We start from the raw sequence: 23630 nt of genomic DNA, 5'->3' as shown, positions 1-23630 counted from the left end.
GTAATGACTTATTTCCTTCCAGAATGAGATTTTCACTCTGCAGCGGAGTGTGCGCTGATATGAAACTTCCTGGCAGATTAAAACTGTGTGCCCGACCGAGACTCGAACTCGGGACCTTTGCCTTTCGCGGGCAAGTGCTCTACCAGCTGAGCTACCGAAGCACGACTCACGACCGGTACTCACAGCTTTACTTCTGCCAGTACCTCGTCTCCTACCTTCCAAACTTTACAGAAGCTCTCCTGCGAACCTTGCAGAACTAGCACTCCTGAAAGAAAGGATATTGCGGAGACATGGCTTAGCCACAGCCTGGGGGATGTTTCCAGAATCTGCCAGGAAGTTTCATATCAGCGCACACTCCGCTGCAGAGTGCCACAGGCTGTGGCTAAGCCATGTCTCCGCAATATCCTTTCTTTCAGGAGTGCTAGTTCTGCAAGGTTCGCAGGAGAGCTTCTGTAAAGTTTGGAAGGTAGGAGACGAGGTACTGGCAGAAGTAAAGTTGTGAGTATCGGTCGTGAGTCGTGCTTCGGTAGCTCAGTTGGTAGAGCACTTGCCCGCGAAAGGCAAAGGTCCCGAGTTCGAGTCTCGGTCGGGCACACAGTTTTAATCTGCCAGGAAGTTTCACTTATTTCCTTATTGATGAAATTCGAGGTGAAAGGATATCAATGATTTGATTCGCTGATGACATTGCTATCCTGACTGAAAGTGAAAAAGAATTACATGATCTGCCGAATGGAATGAACAACCTACACTACTGGCCATTAGAATTGCTACACCACGACGATGACGTGCTACAGACACGAAATTTAACCGACAGGAAGAAGATGCTGTGGTATGCAAATGATTAGCTTTTTAAATGGTTCAAATGGCTCTGAGCACTATGGGACTCTACATCTATGGTCATCAGTCTCATAGAACTTAGAACTACTTAAACCTAACTAACGTAAGGACATCACACAACACCCAGTCATCACGAGGCAGAGAAAATCCCTGACCCCGCCGGAAATCGAACCCGGGAACCCGGGCGTGAGAAGCGAGAACGCTACCACACGACCACGAGCTGCGGACAGATTAGCTTTTCAGAGCATTTACACAAGGTTGGCGCCTGTGGCGACACCTACAACGTGCTGATATGAGGAAAGTCTCCAACCGATTTCTCATATACAAACAGCAGTTCACCGGCGTTGCCTTATGAAACGTTGTTGTGATGCCTCGTGTAAGGAGGAGAAGTGCGTACCATCTCGTTTCCGACTTTGATAAAGGTCGGATTGTAGCCTATCGCGATTGCGGTTTATCATATCGCGACCTTGAAGATACAATGACTGTTAGCAGAATATGGAATCGGTGGGTTCAGGAGGGTAATACGGAACGCCATGCTGGATCCCAACGGCCTCGTATCACTAGCAGTCGAGATGACAGGCATCTTATCCGCATGGCTGTAACGGATCGTGCAGCCACGTCTCGATACCTGAGTCAACAGATGGGGACGTTTGCAAGACAACAAACATCTGCACGAACAGTTCGACGACGTTTGCAGCAGCATGGACTATCAGCTCGGAGACCATGGCTGCAGTTACCCTTGACGCTCCATCACAGACAAGAGCGCCTGCGATGATGTACTCAACGACGAACCTGGGTGCACGAATGGCAAAACGTCATTTTTTCGGATGTATCCAAGTTCTGTTTACAGCGTCATGATGGTCGCATCCGTGTTTGGCGACATCGCGGTGAACGCCCATTGGAAGCTTGTATTCGTCAGCGCCATACTGGCGTAATACTCGTCATGATGGTATGGGGTGCCATTGGTTACACGTCTCGGTCACCTCTTGTTCGCATTGACGGCACTTTGAACAGTGGACGTTACATTTCAGATGTGTTACGACCAGTGGCTCTACTCTTCATTCGACCCCTGCGAAACCCTACATTTGAGCAGGATAATGCACGACCACATGTTGCAGGTCCTGTACGTGTTCTGTTGTGTCGTGTTGAAGCTGCATGGGCAGCTGTACCTGTACATTCCATCCAAGCTCTGTTTGACTCAATGCCCAGGCGTATAAAGGCCGTTATTACGGCCAGAGGTGGTTGTTCAGGGTACCGATTTCTCAGGATCTATGCACCCAAATTGCGTGAAAATGTAATCACATGTCAGTTCTAGTATAATATATTTGTCCAATGAATACCCGTTTATCATCTGCATTTCTTCTTGGTGTAGCAATTTTAGTGGCCAGTAGTGTAATTTGTATAGAGTAATGATTGAGAGTAAATCGATGATAGACGAAAATAATGAGAAGGAGCAGAAATGAGAACAGCGAGAAACTTAACATCAGAATTGATGGTCACGAATTAGATGGATTTAAGGAATTTTTTCTGCCTAGGCAGCAAAACAACCAATGACGGACGGAGTAGGGAGGACATCAAAAGCAGACTTGCAATGGCAATAAGAGCACTTTTGGCCGAGAGAAGTCTACCAGTATCAAACATAAGCCTTAATTTCAGGAAGATACTTCGTAGAATGTACGTCGGGAACACAGCATTGTATGGTGGTTAAACATGAACTGTGGGAAAACTGGAGCAGAAGAGAATCGAAGCATTTGAGATGTGGTGCTACAGACGAATGTTGAAAATTAGGTGGACTGATAAGGTAAGGAATTAGGAGGTTCTGCGCAGAATCGGAGAGGAAAGGAATATGTGGAAAACACTGATAAGGAGAATGGACAGGATGATAGCACTTCTGTTAAGACATGGGGGAATGACTTCCATGGTACTAGATTGAGCTGTCGAGTGCAAAAACTGTAGAGGAAGACAGAGACTGGAATACATCCAGCAGATAATTGAGGACGTAGGTTGCAAGCGCTACTCTGAGGTGAAGAGGTTGGCACAGCAGATCAATTAGTGACGGGCAACATCAAACCAGTCAGAAGACTGATGACCCAAAAAAAAAAAAAAATCTAGTGGTGACTAACTTTTTATCCCGTGATCCCATACTGCTGCGGCATACTCGTAAGGAAATAATATATGGTTCTGTTTTACAACACCTTTCACGAAAGTGTTTGTGAAATGTGCCCTCAGCGATACGAAACTAAAATTTTGATTTAGTGTGGCAGAGTAAGAACACTGAACAAATTTAGTCGCGAGGCAATAGGTTCAAAAATTCTATTCCATATTGATGAAATATAATCGTTCGAAGGAAACATGCTATGGACATCGCCGTGGTGGACTCAGAATGACGCTCGATTCTCGAAACCGGGCGGTGAAGCACTTATTCCGCGGTGCGCTGTCGCATTTTTCAGGGAAGTGGAGCGAGCAGGAAGCCGTCGCGCCGCCTGGGCGACAAGGTCGTGTCGGCAGGAACCGCTATACCCCGCCACCGCCGTCTGAGACGTCGCGGGCGCCACGTCACAGCAGGTGCCAGTGTGGGCTGCGGCCGCGGTGTCGCGTTCCCAGCCGCGGTCTGTCACACCCGTCCTGCGGCCTATCGGATTCACTGTCGGTCGAGTTCCGAACTGAAGGGAAAATTACAGGCGTCGCCTCTCTCTCGAATAAGCAGCTACCCTAATGTCATCGTTTTCTTTACATTTATTCAAAACATAAACACAAAAAATGAATGCGTACGATCAATTCAGGATAGTGTATTCAAATACCTGATTCCAGTAGTTCAAAATCAGGGATTTGCAACTACAGTTAACGTCTCTATTCGTTATCTACATGGCGCTTAACTATCTCACTTCAATAGCCGACCACCGATGGTGCGAGAATCATTCTCATTGTTTTAGTAATGTGAGAGGTCACGCGATGGTGTTGTTGAGTCTCCTGCACTCCAATGGTTTTGTCCTCATCACTAGAGCTGTTCTACATCTTTGACAAAGGGTGAAATGACCCCCACTGTTCCTTCGATGACCAAGACCTGACGATCTTTTGTCACGAAAACAATGATTCAGTTATGAGAGTCACACTAGTCCTTAAATCAATGATGACACTCTTCTAGACGTACTCATGAATCCAGGTTTTTATAACATTCTACTGCCTCATCCGATGGCGAAAGTTATTCCACGTATTTTACCTTTAATTTCGGCAATAAAAAGAAATTACAAGGTTCTAGGAGCATGTGGTGGAGCTTCCATGGTGTTGATCTTTAGGGCATCCAGATATTCGGTTGTTAGTTTCGCTGTGTGCGTCGAAGGTTGTAATATAAATCTATATTTCCTTTTGTTTGTTTTTCACGAAATTTTGCAAAAATTTGCGATAAACAGATATTTTTATGCCAATTGGCAATAACGGTACGTATATATTCTATCATTTTCAGAATCATAACAGTAAATTCAAATTCATCATCATTAACGAAATTCTAATAATTATTTTAAGTGCCACCGTGGAATTTTTGTAGATTTTTTTGCACCAATCAATGCGTTGTTGTGTTGATCTGTATTTCGTTTATGTGTAATCCATCGACAACAAGGTCCCGAGTTCGAGTCTCGGTCCGGCACGCAGTTTTAATCTGTCAGCAACTTTCATATCAGCGCACACTCCGCTGCAAAGTGAAAATCTCATTCCGGAAACATCACTCAGGCTGTGGCTAAGCCATGTCTCCGCAATATCCTTCCTTCAGGGAGTGCTATTTCTGCAAGGTTCGCAGAAGAACTTCTCTGAAGTTTGTAAGGTAGGAGACGAGGTACTGGCAAAATTGAAGCTGTGATGACGGGTCGTGAGTCGTGCTTGGATAGCTCAGATGATAGAGGACTTGCCCGGTAAAGGCAAAGGTCCCGAGTTTGAGTCTCGGTCTGTCACACAGTTTTAATCTGTCTGGAAGTTACATATGAGCGCACACTCCGCTGAAGAGTGAAAATCTCATTCTGGGATCGACAACAAATTTTCCTCTCATCTAATTGTTGATGTTAAATGTTTTGGATTTGACTCATACAAGAGCATAGTGGGGCCCGAATAAATTCATAAGATGTCCGTCCATCTACTTCAAATATGCTCCTATAGCGACAACATTTTCATCAGTAACAGCAGTTCCTGGGTGACTTCCACAAAACTCATCACTAAGGAAAAATCGACCTCTTCTGAATTCGCTAAATGGGGACTCTCCTCCTATTGCGTTTCTAAGCCGATATTCGCACTGCTTGGGTGTTAATGACGATTTAAAATCGTTCTTCGGTCTAATTTTGTTTTCAGTACACAAAAATTTTTGAAATGATGATAATTAACAAACTATTAGAGAAAATCGGTAGAACTACAAGGCAATAAAGCCGTAAGTCATTAAAAGTCGTTGTCGAACGCAAACAAATCCCATTTACTTTAGAACAAGGACATTCTAACATCTTTCGTAACCTTCGTATTTCAACATTGCGCTTCTTTATCAAGCTCGAAAGTTCAGAAACAAAATGAAAACAATGACGAGGAGGGGTAGTCATAAGCTTTTAACTACCGCCTTACAGGAAACAAGCTGCGAGCATGAAACCTGATGTTAGTCTTTCTCAACACAATCACGTTTCAATTCGACACATCTTTGCCAACGGTGCACGTCTTGGCGGAGAACTCGGTTGTGCAAGTCGACATGTTGGTTTTTCAGAGAACGTTCCACCTCTAAAATCATTTAGTCGTCATTCTGGAAATGCCTGCTTTTCAAGGATTGCTCCATCCGAGAAAAGAGGAAGAAGTCACTGGTTACAAGTCAGGAGAAAGTGAAGGAGGGAGGCGGGCAAAGTGCGGGGGGAGGGGGGAGGCAGGCGAAGGGTGAGGGAAGGTGTCATGGTGGTCAAGACTATCTCCCCCCCACCCCAAAAATTTCTTTTTCGTAGAAAGATATATACTTTTTACATATGAGTTGTGTAAAAAAAAATACAGGAATTTTTTTTCGGAAATAATTCTAATCTTTTCGCCCTCATCAATGCTATTCTCTTCAGATCAGTCCCCCTTGGATATTATACATTTGTGCCAGCGGTTTTTCCAATCTCCGAAACACTTCTGGAACTCCATCTTTGCTTTAACTGCTAGCTCTCTAAGTGATGCTGTTTTAATCTCGTCTGTGCTTTCCAAGATGGCCCTTTAAGGGTTCCTTTACTTTGCGTACATAAGAAAGTCACATGGGGTCGTGGCTGGCGAACATTACGACTTTTTGTAAAAATTCACAAACTAGCAATAAAGTGTGAACAGTTGCAACTGTCTCTGATAACCCATCAAAGAAAGTGGGACTACAACCGGACACGAATTATTTGAGTAATGAAACTTCCTGGCAGATTAAAACTGTGTGCCCGACCGAGACTCGAACTCGGGACCTTTGCCTTTCGCGGGCAAGTGCTCTACCATCTGAGCTACCGAAGCACGACTCACGCCCGGTACTCACAGCTTTACTTCTGCCAGTACCTCGTCTCCTACCTTCCATTTGAGTAATGATAACAAAACCAGTGGCTGTATCTGAATCCACGTCGTTTGTTCTTTTTAACACATGCTGCCAGTTTCGATACCAAATGGTGTCATCTTCAGGACCGAAGCGTAACCTACCATTCACAACCGTTTTCATGTGCGATGAACGGAATAGTATGCAGAGCGGCAAAAGTAACTGGATTCCGTACTTCGAGCGGCAATAACAAGCCAGTCTACTACCTGTCCGAGTCGTAGCTACTCTTCGTAACGAGAACTGACAACGGCCGGGAGAGCGGTGTCGAGCCACGCTCCTCCACACCGCATCCAGTGACGACACCGGCAGACGATGACACGGCGGTCTGTCGCTACTTATAGGCCCTCAGGGCTTGTGGACCGAGATTTCGTTTTTTAATTAGTGTAGGGTTGTTGATGGAATTATTAATTTACATCTAAAAAACTGTAATTGGTCAGCGTGTAGTCATATTTACACATTAATGAATATTATGAGTGTGAAATAAATCTTTCTACATCATTACTATTGATTGTGCCCACGATTCATATAAGTATGAAACTGAACATGTAACTAACTCCTCACAATGCAGGAATCTCGAAAACGAGAATAACAACGTAAGGTGTCATAAACGCCAGGGGATTCGTAACGGCTGTACAAGTTACGTACTGAGGAAGTCTGCTCGTATCAACGAGTGCTAACATCATATCAGTGTGAGGCATTTTCTGAAACACAGTAGACCTACAGCTGGAGAATCGATAAATTACCAAAAGCTGTCTGAGGGGGTTCAAGAGAAAAGAAAGAAAACGTAGTTATACGGGTATTGCTTCGGTGTTTTTAATCAGAAAGTCTAGATAGAGTTACTTTATACTTGCTCTTAATAGATAACGATTGACGTGAGATGTACGGTCAGTAACGGTGGCCGAGCCATCAGCAACGCCAATAGCAAACTACAGTTCCACATGACGTAAAGGCAGTCTGGGCAGACACGTCTATGCGATTATAAGAGTCATCGTTCATTTAGAAGACGGATGTGTAATTTTGCTCTGACGCAGGTGAATAACGTAAATTAATAATACGAGTGTCGAGTACACTTACGGATGCAAAATTCCCGTCTGCCGTCGGTACGATTATATGTAAGTGATTATGTAAATGTGAGTGTCATGCATTTTCCTTGTGGAGGCAGAGACCAGTTCCTGTGAATGCCACAGAGCGGAGGTAATGTGTTCAGATTTCTTGAACCTCGCGATAAAGGAAATGTCTGGCACGAATTTTCAGGAAAATGTTTTTTATCTGTTTTGTTGTCATAATCTCACTAGTTGTTTGAGCAACAGACGCCATTTCTTCCTCTTTCCTGTTCATTCTTGTTCTGAAAGCAAGTGATTCCAGTCCACTTACTGAAGTTTTGGGTGAATATAATGGTAATAGTTGTGAAATCTTAATTGACGATCATAGTACATATGCGGGTTGTTGACTGCTTAATGTAAAGGATGGCACAACCTTCGTCAACTCGAAAGTAGTTTTGATCACCACAGTGCTTTACTGGGCATGGTCCTGTTGGAGGTGGTATGCCATTGCCTTCCTCCGAATAATGAAGGAATTAACAGTAGAAGGATTTAAGTTGTCGCTTTCAGTTTTCAAAGCCCAAAAGTGTTTTTCTGGTAATAGTTTCTTGTTTTCACTCTACCATTCTAAACGCCGCTTGATAATCCTTTCCGTTTCCTTAGCCGAACACGGTAGTAAGGCGATACGTCGATACGACTCGCCTTTATCACATCTTTTTCCCGCTTTGTGGATGGGGACGAAACGACATGTTTTTATCGAATCGTTTTTGATCTTTTGCGTCCATACACTATTGTAACTTCTGAGCAGCAGCAATATCCTTTTGTGTGGGATGTGCCGTTGCACTGAGTAGTCAGTATAATCCGTGCCAGGTGCCGTAACCTTCCGTTGGGAGAGAGCAATCTAGATTTTTTCTAGCGAAACAGGTTGTGTAATTACATTGCTATTCTCTTCATATTCTGCCTCGTCTTCCATGTCCATTATGTCAGGTGGACCTATAGTACACAAGAACGATTCCAGAAGTTCGTCCGTTGGTGGACGTGTGTGCATATTCTTTGTCACACCGGTTTCAATGTTCCATATTACATTTCAGATGCTAGTTAATAGAGTTTCTTTATAGATTGTAGTGGAGAAATCATTCCACCATTTTCTTCTTTTGTGCTTCAATATTTCGTTGGGTATAACTTGTGCCCTCTCAAGGTAAGGAATTTTTGTGTTTTCTTAATGCCTCTCTTCGTTCCTTGTGGACTGTGTCACATTCTGAATCCCACCATCAAGGTGAGGGCCGAAGAGTAGTTCGCTTATGTCCTTTTTGAGGTATTGAGGCTCCTGCTGATCCATTGATAAGCAATACCAAGACCTTATAGTCTCTTTCGGGATTCTCAGTTTCGATGGCCGATTTCAGTTGAACTTCCAGCAGCGTTTCGTATATATTCCAATTGCCTTTGTTTGTGTTACATTTCCGGCTGACTACGTGGTTAACAGTCTCCCTTGGTTCTGTGTTCGTTACAATTTGAATGAGCAAGTAATCCGAGGCTAAAGTGTCCGGTATCACTTCCAGTGTTGTTTCTGTAGACACCTCAGGCCATGCTATGCTCAAGTCCACTGCTGTCGGGGCTTCATTTGGTTAGACTATTCGTGTGGCTGGGCCATCATTTAATACTACAAGGTTTTCCGAATCTAATACAGCCACTAGCATTTTTCCCGTTGCGTTAGCATTTCTGCAGCCCCGTAGTGCATTGTGGGCATTAAAGTCACTTAGTGCCAGAAGGGGTTTTCGAAGGAAGGCAATGATTATTGTGAACTGTTGTTTGGAAAGCCTATGCTTTGAATGCTGATATCTAAGTGAGATAGAGAGGTCCTTGTTCTACAGACGAATACCCATCATCTACTATATTACATGCTGAGTGCCACTATCGACAACGGAAAATTGGGTATCTTGTTTCACCAACAATGGTACATCACTGTTGTCATCATCTCTGTCTTTCCTAATGAGAGAGACGCGAGGGATTTCGAACTCCTCGTTCACTTTCCGTGATGGTACAAAAATCTACTTGACTTTTGAGCAGAAAATGTCGAAGGCTATCTTTGTTTACCTTGAGCGATCTTTCTTTCCATTGGATGATTTTAGGGGCCATTTTGGGTGTAAGGAATGGGGTCAAGCCAACATATTTTGTAGTGACATCCAGATCGAATGTTTTTACAGTACTGGAGTGGACCCATTAGCAGCTTGCTCGTAAGATATGTCGTCCACCACTGCCGTATTTATACTTAAAATGCTGTTAATAAGATAGTTTCCAACATCACTCCCTGTTGGTTGAGTCTGTGAAATTGTGGTGGATAGGTGTTGGTACCCGCTGGAGCAAAAGGAAGAAAGGGTTCTGGTTGGTATAACTGGTCCCACGGGACCGCGTTTTGGTAGGGTCATCTATGTTCTACAGAATTTACGCGTTGCTGTATTAGAGTAGTGGGCAATGGTATCGTCGGTGAATCCACTGGATCAACCGTTCCTGATGGCTGCTGCATTGTCATCATGACGTGGGTTGGCTGCTGCAGATCGTAAGTGACGGTGCTGATAGTTGCATTGAGCTACTGTTGAGTCGGGAGGTGTGGGTATTCTGTACCCTGCCTCGCACTGATGTGGGGGAGAAGTAACTGCATTCGCCTACGGCCTGTTTTCAAACACAGCTGCTGCTTCTGAGAAGGTAATGTTATTGACAGGCTTTATTTTATTAATTTCCAAGTGTTTAAGATACATGGGGCAGGTTCGAGGTAGGACACTGTGACCACCGGTACAATGACTACAGGGTGGGTGACTGGCCCTCCCGCAGCCATTGCTTCTGTGTGGCCGTGCACAGTACGCACTTCTTGTGTTACTTCTGCGCATTTTGCTGCCATGTCCATATCGTGTAGAATTAGAGAGTTGTAAGATGGAGGATGTAAGTTATACAAGTCCACTGGACATCGAACTCCATGAGAATAAACGAATTGTAGGAGTCGCTGTGATCTAAATATCACAACAGAAACTGGCGACGGTTTTGTTACCTTTCTCCCATTCAGAATTACAATTTTATTAAGTCTGCTCATGGCAGTCCCTTCACAGCAACACGCCATTTCCGTGAGTAAATCGTTCTCCGTAAAGCAGGTTTCAGCGTTATCGATAATACCTTGTTTCGTATTGAAGGACTTCGGAATGTTGGCCTTCAAATTGGATTCGTCTGAGAATGAGTGTTGAACTAAGGCACTGGCAGTTAATCCTAACACAGTCTCAATTTTTCCAAGGTTTTTCTCTGCCTCCATAGTACTGATTATGTGCTTGAATAATGACTCGCAGTCCCGCCTAATCAATTTGCCTAGTGCCCTGCTTATGTTTCCCTCAAATAAAATGAAAGCCCCTTGTCGATAGTTGCGTATAAATTAGCAGTACAGTTTACATGTTAGTGGTTGACGGTCCCTTAATGGGCGGGGTCGACGTGTAATACTTTCTCCGTTTTGTTTCATTGGTCGTCATCTCCTTCCTTCATCATGAAATCCCGTTGGCGTTTCTGCTAGTGTTACAGTTCTCTTGCTTTAGTTGCATCGACAGGTGGAAATGATGGAGTATGTTTGCGTTGTGGGACGTCATGATTGCGTCGATAATCACTTCACTGATGGGTGCATGAAGTTGCTTGTTTTGTGAAGCTTATGGAGCAGGGGGACTGCAATCGCCACTGTCCATGGTGGTGGTCGCAGCATAGCAAAAGTTTTAACGATTCGGCAGAGGCTACGACAGTAGAAAAAATACCGAAACGAACTATCACTATATGCACTCCACAAGCACTAACCGGGTAGGGAGTGTTTAGACCGTAGCGCGCCAGTGTTGTTCTCTCTCCCATTTCCCAGAGTGAAGTACCCTGTTAATCAGACTTCTTTCCTCAGTTTGCGAACTTTGCAACTGTAAAAGTAAGAATTCAGTTTCTGAAAAGAGAAGCTTCAAAGCATGTACGAGGGTTGGAACTTTAATAGCGGCAACTATTTATTTATTGCTCGTGCAAAATAGATATGTATTTCAAAGTTTTACTGACCTTCAAAGTAGTCACCAGCATTGTGTATAACCCGTTGCTAGCGATGTGGAAGTCGTAGGATACTCTTAGTAGTGCCAGTTGCGTTGACAGTTCGAGCGGTGCGGTATATTGCCCGACGAATTTGTAGCAGTTCTGAAGCGAATGCCGTGAAGTGTTTCCTTCAGCTGGTCGTAGGTTGTGTTCCAAAAATGTACAGCATAGAGACAAAAGTGTTGACACTTTCTGCAGGACCTGACCATCAGTTTGCAGGACAATGCTAAAGCACGTACAGTAAACTGAAGGTACATGACAATATAGCACCAATGAAATTGTGCATGCGTTCATCAGCTTTATACTCGTTCAGTTCCAAGACAAGAATGTGTTTGTGCAATTCTTAATGTACAAGTCCCTGATATAATGTTTATGTGATACTGCAGTGCCCCCAATGAAAGAAGACATTTTCACTTGATAAACATCGCTTCCACAGTTCTAGTTTGTCTGCCTTAAGCAACAGTTTTTTCCTGGCTGAAGGCCATACTACTTTTCTCTTTGAAATAATTCTTTATAACTGAAGGCCACACTATTTCTTCTTCATTCTAAGATTAATTCTCTCTGGCTGATGGCCATACTAATGAGAGATTCTTTTCCTTTTGCTAGGCCAGGATGTGGAACAGAAATGTCTTCGTGTTTTTCTCTTTTGTTCATTTGACAAATTGTAAACAGTACTGTTACATTATGTACATAAGTTAGCCATTCCTTCTTTCCAGATCTGTGAAACTGTAGTTCAGTGAGTTTTCCAACCTTTGCAATATAATCTTCCAGCAGTCTCCTATTAATAGGGAAGCTCATGCCACTATTTATAGCATATAACTTAACATAGTTTGTAAATACGACATACAGGGCTACCTTATACTTTGAACCTGCAAGAGCTTTTGCTACTGGACAACGCACATCCACTGCCATTGGCTGTAAAGATTTGCTAAGCAGAATAGTTTGCAACTCGCCCTTTCAACCTTTCTTCAATGATTCTATTGTTTTGAGAAAAAGGAACAGAATTTGACTAGTTCTTGTACCCTCTGTATCATGTTCAGAAAGTAACATTATGATCTAGTTTTCTGTGCACACTTAACGAGACAGAAGTATCACATACATAACACATATACATATAATTTTGCTTTCATGTTAAGTAGGAAGACAGATACACTGTTGGTCAGATTATGGACTGCATTGGTAAAGCAGTACATTGTTATAAAGTACATAGTGTCCTGTAAGTTGTTTGGATGGAGCTTGTTGTACCAGCTGTTTCACATCATATCACCTTCGATTAGTATCTCGTGGTTTCGATATAGTCATACACAGACCAAGACAAATGTCGTATGGATTGTAAGCACAAAGATTGTACAGTAACATTTGTTATATCTTCTAGTGCTTTAGGAAGGTGGGACAGAGCATTTGCTGCTATGTTACTCTCCATTCACGTGAATTATTTCAAGATCGTACCTTTGCAGTAGTACCGACCACCCAGTGAACAGAACTTTCAAAACCTTACAGCTAAATAGGAACCTTAGAGCTTGACCAGTAATCCCCATCCCAGATTCTTTAAAGAACCGAACTCCCATGCATAAAACGTTATATCTCCTGATCTAAGTGTCAAAGTGATAAATAGAATTCAAAAGATATGGAATTAAGTGTAAAATTTGTTGGAAGTCGATAAGTGCTCAAGTGCTCTTATTTTCAAATACTGGACAAATATAATCTGGATAATTTGCATGCCATCAATTATGCTGCCTCAAGACATGTACACAGTTTCCGGTCGTTATTACTTAAATTACAGCGTTAAACTTTTAATATAAAATTATGTCTAGTAATGAGTAAATTGTGACAGCGTTTTAAATTTTTTAATTTTATCAATAAATGTATGAAACATTGAAAATGAAATTTCTGTTGCCCCAGGAAGCCATTAGTAAGACAACCTCCAACAACTTCTGTGCACTGTGCACTGGGTTAAGCACTTAGTAACACAGACCATCACAGTGTGCTTTCATGTACGTCCCTGCAAGGTGATAATGCAATTACTGACCAGTAAATTACTGCAGTTACTTCCAACTTACCGGTCGCTGTGGCCAAGCGGTTCTACGGGCTTCAGACTGGAACCGCGCGACCGCTACGGTCACAGGTTCGAATCCTGCCTCGGGCATGGATGTGTGTGACGTCCTTCGGTTAGTTAGATTTAAGTAGTTCTAACTTTTAGGGGAGTGATGCCCTCATATTTTAAGTCTCATAGTGTTCAGAGCCATTTGAACTGTTTTTTGCTTCCAACTCAGTGATTGAGTAGGTTCACTTGAAGTCACATAAAATCCGACCGGTGAATCCTATAGTGCAAACTGTCCACATTTTCTACTTCGAATACAGAGGCTTCTAATCCTGTACAAGAAGAGTCAGGCAAAAGACACAATTTAACCGACCTATCAGGATGATATAATGTATGAGATGTTACGAGAACTTGCTTGAGTTTGTCAAATGCTCCTTGAAAAAACTTCATCCAGTGCCATTGTACATGTTTCTTTAACAAATTTAAAAGAAGTTCCCAGTGTAACACTTGAATAGACTCAAATCTTCTGCGAAATGATGTCAGTGCAAGAAAATCTCTTAACTGTTTTTCAGTTTGAGAAGCAAGCATTCTTTATCACAGTTGTCTTCTCACTGACTGGAAGCTTGTAATGAGGTGGAATCAGATGTACTGAGAATTCTGTCTGCTTGTACTCAAACTTCTGTTTTTGTTAGTTGGCAGTGCCACCAGCCTCCAAAACTCGTCTTAATACTTCCATGATATATCCTTCTGCGTTTGTGTTGCTATTAAAATTTCGTTCACGAACAGGTTATACTATCAAGCAACTCAGGTTCAATTACAAAACTAATGATTGGAATGAAAACATCAGAATTTACCTTCAAGCTGAAAGGCAAAATGTTAAATTCTTTGTTAGTGTGGCCATGTTGTCCCTAGTTGCTTTGCAGTTCTTGATGCTATTTTCGTTCTATCGTTGAAACTACAAAAATGCGTGTTTTTCTTTTTCACTTTGTTAAATTGGTAAATCCTAGCATCACAAATAAAATCTGTATATTTACCAGTCTCCGCAGTTAGAGGAAAGGTATGGAGATCAATATTAGTTAAAAATATTACCCCATGATATATTTGAATTTGCTCTTTGTATTCTCTGAGTTAGTTGGGACAGGACTAATGATTCTATTTATAGCTCTGGCATCTAGCACAGGTCTTACATTACCTCCCAGTTTGACAGCAAGTAACAGACTACAGCATGGGCTACTTGATGACTCTACAATGTTCCACTCTTTGTCCATGAGTCTTTTACCTAAGGAAAAGGATTAAGAGATGTGACACTAAGTCTTGTTTGAGGTGTCATCTAAGTAGCACTCATAGGGATGTATTATACTTGGTCTCTATGTGAAAACATCATTACGTTTCCTCAGTGCCTTAGCCAGACCAGATCGCTGGTCTAAGGTTAATAAGTACTCTCAGTTACTTTTTGTTCAACTTACTCCAAAATACAAGAAAAAGCAATTGATTCATGTTGCTGCACTGTTGCATTGTTACTTTCACTGTCAATTATTTTTAATTTTAACCAATGGCGGTATGTGCCATGGTGAGTTTGTATCCTTAACAGGTCTATGGAACCATTCACACATGTATTAGAGAATAGGGCTTCCCCTCAGAAGGGTCAACCCTTGCTTCCCTTTCACCTAGGACAAACATGCCTATAATACATTCCACCACTAATCCAGCAAATCAGTAGCTACATTCCATGAAATCTATAGGTATAGGTAGACGGGTTTGTATGTCTGGTTCCCCAGACATGTTGCCTATAGCTTTCACATTCTTGCACTTGCTGATAGGTAAAGTGAGTACGTTGTATACTTACTTATGTTCTTATAGAAACCGGTGGAAATTACATTCACAGCAGCACCTGTATCAAGAATGATTATAACCGGATAGTTAACTGTATAGGTTTCGATAGCAGGGTGTGGAAGAGATGTATGTTCATTGTTACATTTGTTAATATCGTAATATAATTCACTTCATCCTGAACGTCAATCCCGTCGTTAACGCCGCAACAGAAGTATATTTCTGCTCCAGTCCCTATTTTCCTCTCGACCACTATATCAAGGCACAAAAAGGTCGTTTTTAGTTTTCGGATATCATTGTGCATGGGAAGTTATGATCAGATTGACAGTGATTGTCGGTTTCGATGCTGTTGTTTTCATAGCCAGAGCTGTACCTGTTTTCTTGGCGATTCTGTTAATGACTAGCAGATGAAATATAATTGTTATTATCTTTGCATTGCTCAACTTGCACAAGTTCTGTTGATTTATTGTGGCATGCACGATGATCAGAGCTGGAATAACGGGTAGATCTTTTATGATTTGCAATACCATTGTGATGTTGCCAATTTTTGTTCGTTACTGACTGATTTGCATAATGATTTGTGGTGGTTTTGGTGTACACGTTGCTCGAATCAGTCAATTACTGTCATAAAGCCTTACAAGTTAGTTTTCTTAAATGTTTATTAATATTTCATGGACTTCCATGTACCTGAAGATTTAGAATCTATAATGTGTTCAGAAAAGAGATTAACCCATTCCAATACCTGGTCTTGTTTATATATTTCTTGTATTATTTTCATAGACCTCTCTGCGTGACATAGAATTGCAGAATTCCTTCCATTGCTCCCCCTGAATACCTGTGGATCAGTATTTAGCAAGAAAGTATCTTTAAAATTCATAGTATGAATGGCACACCTCCGTTGCTTCAGTTGGCCACAGGGCTACTTCACCCCGGATGTATCTACTCACAAAATTAATTTTTTGCTCATCTGACAACATGTGTGGTAGTACACCATCGAGAGACTTCCTGTACGAGGTTTGTCCGGAAAATACGTATAAAAGTTGAATAATAACTTTATTTTACAATTATTCAGTTATTACAATATGGTCTCCTTCAAAGTACTCGCCCTGAGATGCGATACACTTCTGCCAACGCCGTTTCCACTGTTGATAACATTGCTGAAAGTTCAGTTGTGATGTTGTTCAGTTGCCGTGTCGTTTCCGCCTTGATGGCTTCCACATCTCCCAAGTGCCGCCCCTGAAGCACCATTTTGCATTTCGGGAACATGGAGGAGTCACACGGGGCTAAATCGGCTGAATAAGGCGGGTGGTCTGTCACGGTGATTGAGCTTCGGGCCAAAAACTCGCGCACAACGAGCGACGTGTGAGCGGGCGCATTGTCGTGATGAAGGATCCACCTGCCCCCTTTTGCCAACTCCGGTCGAACACGGGCCACACGAGCTCTGAGACGTGTCAGGACCTCAGCGTAAAAATTTCCGTACACTCTCTGGCCGGGAGGGACAAATTCCTTGTGAACAATGCCCCTAGAATCAAAGAAAACAATCAACATTGTATTCACATTGGACCTTGATTTTCGCGACTTTTTTGTTCTCGGTTCTCCTGCTACTTTCCATTCCTTGCTTTGAGATTTGAGCTCCACATCGAATTCGTAAAACCAGGACTTGTCTCCAGTGATGACTCGGTTGAGAAAGTCCCCTCGTTCCTCTGCTTCCAACCAATCCTCACAGCACTCAACCCTCTTTGCTTTGTGTTCTGGCGTCAAGAGCTTCGGTACGATTTTCGCACACAATGTCTTCATTTCAAGTTTTTGTGTCAGGATTTCGTGAAAGATTGTTTTGGGGATTGACAGCTCGTCAGCAATGATTCTGACTGTCAATCTACGGTCATTAAGAACACAAGCCCGAATTCGTTCAACATTTGCATCGGAACTCGATGTCGACGGGCGTCCTGGGCGAGGGTCATCGTTCACTACTTCTCGGCCATCCCGGAACCTTTTTAACCACTTGTTCACGGTTGGTTCCTTCAGAGAAGTGACTCCGTAAACCTGTTTCAAACGCTCAAAAATCTCACAGCCATTCTTGCCTAGCTTTGCAAGAAACTTGATGTTGACGCGCTGTTCCTCAATCAGTGAGAGCTCCATGCCGACAGCAGGTGAAAAAGGCTAACTGTCAACAAGCTGCCGCACATTCCCACCTTCACGCAGAGTGCTCTGACCGAACTGAGTGTTGATGGGATTGATTACAGCAGTAGTCCCACCTGGCGGTGACTGCAACCTGTAACATAAAGACATTATTCAACTTCTATACGTATTTTCCAGACAAACCTCGTATACCAGCGGGTGAATAGTTTTCTCGGCCAGTATAAAGATGTGAAATTTTTGATGTTGTAAAAATTTTTCTTCCATGATCGTCAAGGCATGATTCGGCCCATCTCCCATTATTCATCAATAACATCAGTACGCAAGGAAAAGTGGCTAACTGTGCGATAATCTGTCTATTCAACAGTGATTCAGGTTTCACTACATATTCTGAACTGTGTGTTGCCAACAGATTCATGTTAATTGTCCCTTTGTTTTCGGCAGTCCCTCTTTTCGTAGTCAAATTTTCTCAGTGGCATTACTTCACGAGAGGAAAATATTGTCAGATTGAGTTTTGAGTTGACTGACTTCTCATGGCTGGTGTTCTTTTAAAAAGATATTTGAGTTGCAGGATTTCTGTCTGAACATGGGCCATGGAGCTTCAACATTCAATAGAAAACTACTCATTAAATTATGTGATGGCTGCTTGTAACAATTTATCGACTGTCTCATTTATATGTTTCCTTTTTAGATGTCCAGGCAGCTTATTTGTCTGCTATCACGTTGCTCTGTATACAAAATTGTTTGTGTGTTGTTTTTTTCATGTTCAACAGCTAATATTATTAACTCGACCAGACAGCTTTTTAATACTTTCTGACAATACAGTTTGCCCTTGGCTTATGCTTAGTACTTTGTACATTAATTTCCGTACAGCTTCAGGCAAACCAGCATTAGCTAATTTAATTTCGCTAATTTCAGCCTACATGACTGTTTGAGCGGACGCCAATGCGTCCTCCTTTTCGCATATTTCCTTAAAGATTAGGTCTCGTTTGTGATTTCCTTCACCATGACAGTTTGTGTAGCAAAAAAAAAAAAAAAAAAAAAAAAAAAAAAAAAAAAAAAAAAAAAAAAAAGGGCTCTGAGCACTATGGGACTCAACTACTGTGGTCATAAGTCCCCTAGAACTTAGAACTACTTAAACCTAACTAACCTAAGGACATCACACACATCCATGCCCGAGGCAGGATTCGAACCTGCGACCGTAGCAGTCGTGCGGTTCCAGACTGTAGCGCCTTTAACCGCTCGGCCACTCAGGCCGGCTTTGTGTAGCAGAAAGCTTACCTACAAGGCGTGCTAATATATCCATTTTTTGATAATGTTGTTAAATTATCTATTGTATGATAGCCTTGGTGGCTGACTGACGTATTTTAGGGCTAGATGCAGCATCATTGTCATCGAAATGTTCCAAGTTTGTGTGGTTAGCAATCTTCACAATAAATCAGTTCAGAAAAAAAAGAACTAAATCTTTAAAGTCAGTGTGAAATTAGTAACTATTAGTCTCTTTATGTAATCTAATTTACTGGAAACTCTATGATTACTACGGCAATAAGCTTTGCCAGTGCCTCCATACCTCAGTAATCAACATGTCTGGTTGCCATGCAGAGAACACGTGTGCAGTTGCCAGCACTGCCAGCGACTTTCCGTTGGTATGAGGACTGCTATGGATTGGACTCAGCCACGTAGTGCAAACTGAGGAGCTGCTCGAGTAGAGAAGTAGCGGCTCCAAGGTCAAGAAAGCCGACAACGACCGGGAGAGCGGTGTGCTGACCCCACGCCACTCCATACAGCAGCCAATGATGCCGCTGGCGGAAGATGACGTAGCTGTCAGTCGATTCCGATTCGCACATCGGCCCAGAATGTGGAGCTAGTAAAATAATTAATAAAACAAGCCAGCAGCAGCAGTCCTGTTCACATGGTGTGAACAAACATCCATACTGAATCTACAAAATTTTCTGATCACAACAGTTAACTACAAGAGAAAGTTTTTACCCAATCTGCTAGATGAATTTTGAATTTTTGTTTGAAAGTGCAACTTCGTAGCGAGGAGGACAGAAAGAAATATTTACCATTTATTTTTTCGAACTTGCGTGCAGTTCCACTAGCGGAAGTCGGCTCCTCTTGGAGCAAACATTGAATCAGAAAATTCTGCACGATAGTTTCTCTTTGTAAGCGGTTTCAACACAAAATGGTTTTTTTAGTGTGAACCAGAAAAATCAGCGATTGTAACTACAACAATAGAAATTAATTAAAAATATTATTTCACTTTTACTGTTAAATATCCTCTCACTTTTTAGCCACTTTATAATACAATTATAGTATGTAATAAACAATAAGGGACATTTTCCCAAGTGGCACCACTTTTGAGATTTAATTTATTGTAGCCTAAATAGTAAGTTACAATATTATTTAAGCAATGCCGTCCCCAATTGCATGGCGTATTTCTTGCTATCTGATTTAAATAAAGGAATTTCTGAGAAGAATAAATACACGACACCTAAGTTTCTAAACTTCTGCAATAACTTTTTTACCTACTTCTCCACCCTTGCACACTTTGCATAAATCCGTATTTTTAATTGCATACATCTGATAATTTCTTCATTTGATCTTCCTCGAGAAACCCGCTATACAATTCCACTGTTTTACAAATGGGTTTCTGCAATGGAAATCCTGCAGTCTCCAAAAAACTCCCTGTTCACAGATGGAGCTGTTCATTATTTGCCTCGCACTGGGCGATATTTCTTAGACAGGATGCGCACCTACGTTTTGCCTGACATGGGTTCTTCTGCATTGAAATTATGGGTCAGTAAGTTTCGTTGTCCAATGTTACGTCCTATATGACCTCTTCGAATGTAAGAATATGCTCATAGAATTCGTTTATAACTTGGTTTGAAAATATTTTAGAGCAGGTAAAATCTTGTACATCCCCGTTTTGGTTTTTTGGTTTTATATTCAGCAGGACGTTTAATTGTTGCCTTAGGAACATTTTATGTGCGTGAGAATCCGTTTAGTCCATGAACTCCAATTAGATATACTTTTACAGCTAAAAACAATTCATCTGCGTTCCACTTTCCATAATGCCTTTCTGTTGCCGTACTGTAATACCAATTAATTATTTAATTAATAACTTAAGATAAACAATGCATTTGAAAATTTGCCACATCATTTCTTAACGTTGTGTTGAACTAATAATGCTGAACGCATTTTTAAAGCTCACTATTCGTGCGAGTTTCGTAAAGTGTAGCATTAGCACATTGGAAAGTTGCAGAGGTAAATTATAGGCAACATCGCCATTTTTATTTATCAGATCCTTACAAACGAACCAGAACGAATACAGATTCATGACAGCGTGGAAACTAAGGTTATTTCATGTTATTCACCCGTAAATAAAACATTGTGTTGCCACTTACCTTATTAGAGTAATTCTCCTTGCCATATAAACAAAAACTTAGGTGAAAACTACAGCTAAATTAACGGAGTTTTCAGACGATCTAACCCTGAACACACAGAGCTGATAGCTGACAATACAGCTGCAACAAGCACCTAGATCACGCTGACTTCACTAAATGTCAGAGAGTACAAGAGCTACGAATTTTATGGCAAATTACCACCCGGTTCAATTTAGGTAACTCTCTCCTATATTTCGCTGATTGATCGTGCACCGGTCGTCGTTCCTCATTTTGTACGTTCTCGAAACTATGTACATAAAAATTTAATTTCTGAAAAGAAATACATCAAAGCACATATTATTGGTATGGTTAAATCCAGTAAAGTAAAAAAAAAATGGCCCTGAACCAGTTATTTATCAAAGTAACATACAAGACGATGTGGTACCAATGCACTTGTACACACGTTCATCAACTTCATATTCGTTCAACTCCAAGACAAGAGTGAGTCTAAAATGTTATGGATATTTTTTATATTTTACGCTAAAGCCGCAAGTAAGAACACGGTAGATACAATATTTATCTGATACCGTACAATGTTTGTAGACGCTTAAACCGAAGAATAGAACAACCATAAATGATTGGCTAACAGACGTCACGTTCCCTCTATAGAGCCACAAAGGGTGATCGATGGTCTGCTGTAATTAAGATCGCCACCGATTTGAATGTGGGTCGTCAGCAACCTATTTCTGCCAGAAATATATGGAAGAAAATGCACCATACTGCCACAGAAAGCTGAAAATGTTCAAATGTGTGTGAATTCCTAAGGGACCAAACTGCTGAGGTCGTAGGTCCCTAGACTTACACACTACTTAAACTAACTTACGTTAAGAACAACAACACCACCACACACACACGCCCGAGGGAGGACACGTACCTTCGGCGGGAGGGGCCCCGCAATCCGTGACGTGGCGCCTCAAACCGCGCGGCCGCTCCGCGCGGCTAGGAAGCCGACGACTGACTCGCGTCGCAGTGCCTTCCCGTAACATTTGGCACCGTCGTCTCTACGCAGGGTCCTGGTCTTGTGAATAAAATAAATACTCGATTTCCGTACACGACGGCAGGCTCACAAGTTTGTATGCGGTAGGGAGAGGATGTGGGCTCATACCATCTATTCACTATATAACTATTGGAACGCAAGATACTTAAATACGCCGCTTCCAAGAAAGCGGTGACTTGGAATAATCTCGACGTTCTATATTGTACGCTAATAGCTCACGTATTTCACAAGTTTGCGATGCGCAGCGAGCCTTGACGTGCGGCGTCACGCTACGCAGCAGAATTTCGTTGCCCTGGCCAAGACCGCTGGCAGGCGTTAAGTGGGATGCCGCACCAGAGCTAGCTAGCCGTAGCGCGCACAGATTGTGCAAGACGTCGTGTCGACGGATGAGCTTTGAACTAGTGCTTGAGTTACGTCCTCGCATTGTGCAATGCTAAATCCCCGCAATTAACCGATGGTGAAGAGATTCACCACTACTTAATAGTTCACCATGCAATGTTTCTCTCCTAAAATTGTTGTTGCACCGTTAATTAATTCATCAGCATCGGAATTCTAGGAAACTCGATGAAAAATCACACATTTGGAGCCACCTCGCTTTAATTTTATTCTTTTGTTCGTAAAATGTTTGTTTTCTTATAGCTTGGAACTACATTTGTCGTAATCACGCAGGTTCAGCTGACAATTCTGAGTAGCGAACAGTGCACTACTTGGGTCACTCGAAAAGAAATGCACACTATTTTCGTAAAAATACGGTTTTCATTCTGCATGTGTCAAAGTTTTACAGTGTATAGGTGCATCGTTCCCGCTTGTTTTCAAACTTAGTTCGACCTCTTCCCGTGAGTGGCGCCATCACAGCATGTCTTCAAGATGGCTGCTACACTTGACGTTCGTCAGAAGCAACGTGCTTTCATAGAATTCCTGTGCTGTGAAAACTAGACAGTGGGAAACATCCACAAGAGGTGGAGATGTTGCTGTCGATCGCAGTACAGTTAGATGGTGGGCAAGCAGGTCACGTGATGAAAGTGGGCACGGCAATATTGAGGATTGTCCTCGCAGCGGCAGGCCTCGTACTGCACACACTCCAGACAATGTGCAGAGAGTTAACGAATTGGTAACTGCTGACAGATGCATCACTGTGAACGAATTGTCACTCTACATTGGGATAGGGGAAGGAAGTGTTTGCAGAATACTGAAAGTGTTGGCGTTAAAAAAGATTTGTGCCAGGAGGGTTCCCAGGATGTTGACAGTGGCTCACAAAGAAGAAAAACGGTATGCAGAGAACTTTTGGAACAGTACGAGAATGGTGGAAATGAATTTCTTGGAATAATTGTGACAGGTGATGAAACATGGCTCCATCATTTTTCACCAGAGACGAAGAGGCAACCAACGGAGTGCCATCATGCAAATTCACCAAAGAGAAAAAATTCAAAACCACACCTTCTGCTGGAAAAGTTATGGCTACAGTGTTTTCCGATTCTGAAGGACTCTTGTTTGTGGACATCATGCCAAGTGGAAACACCATAGATTCTGATGCATATGTGACGACACTGAAGAAACTTCAAGCTCGACTGAGTCGTGTTCGACCACATCGGCAAAAGCAGGATGTTTTGCTGTTGCACGACAATGTGGACAACACTGAAACACGTGCCTT

General features: G+C 42.2%; 1 non-coding gene across 1 annotated transcript; it reads right to left on the bottom strand.

The window, feature by feature from the left end:
- Positions 1-18708: 18708 nt before the first annotated feature.
- Positions 18709-18792, bottom strand: Trnas-gga (transfer RNA serine (anticodon GGA)). The gene is given in 2 exon segments: positions 18709-18743; positions 18753-18792. It is a non-coding gene; the product is annotated as a tRNA-Ser (tRNA).
- Between the last annotated feature and the right edge of the window lie 4838 nt (positions 18793-23630).

The sequence above is a fragment of the Schistocerca cancellata genome, chromosome 3 (assembly GCF_023864275.1).
Source record: "Schistocerca cancellata isolate TAMUIC-IGC-003103 chromosome 3, iqSchCanc2.1, whole genome shotgun sequence".
NCBI lineage: Eukaryota > Metazoa > Arthropoda > Insecta > Orthoptera > Acrididae > Schistocerca > Schistocerca cancellata.
The sequence above is the reverse complement of the archived record's forward strand: the minus strand, read 5'-3'. Positions and strand labels throughout refer to the sequence as shown.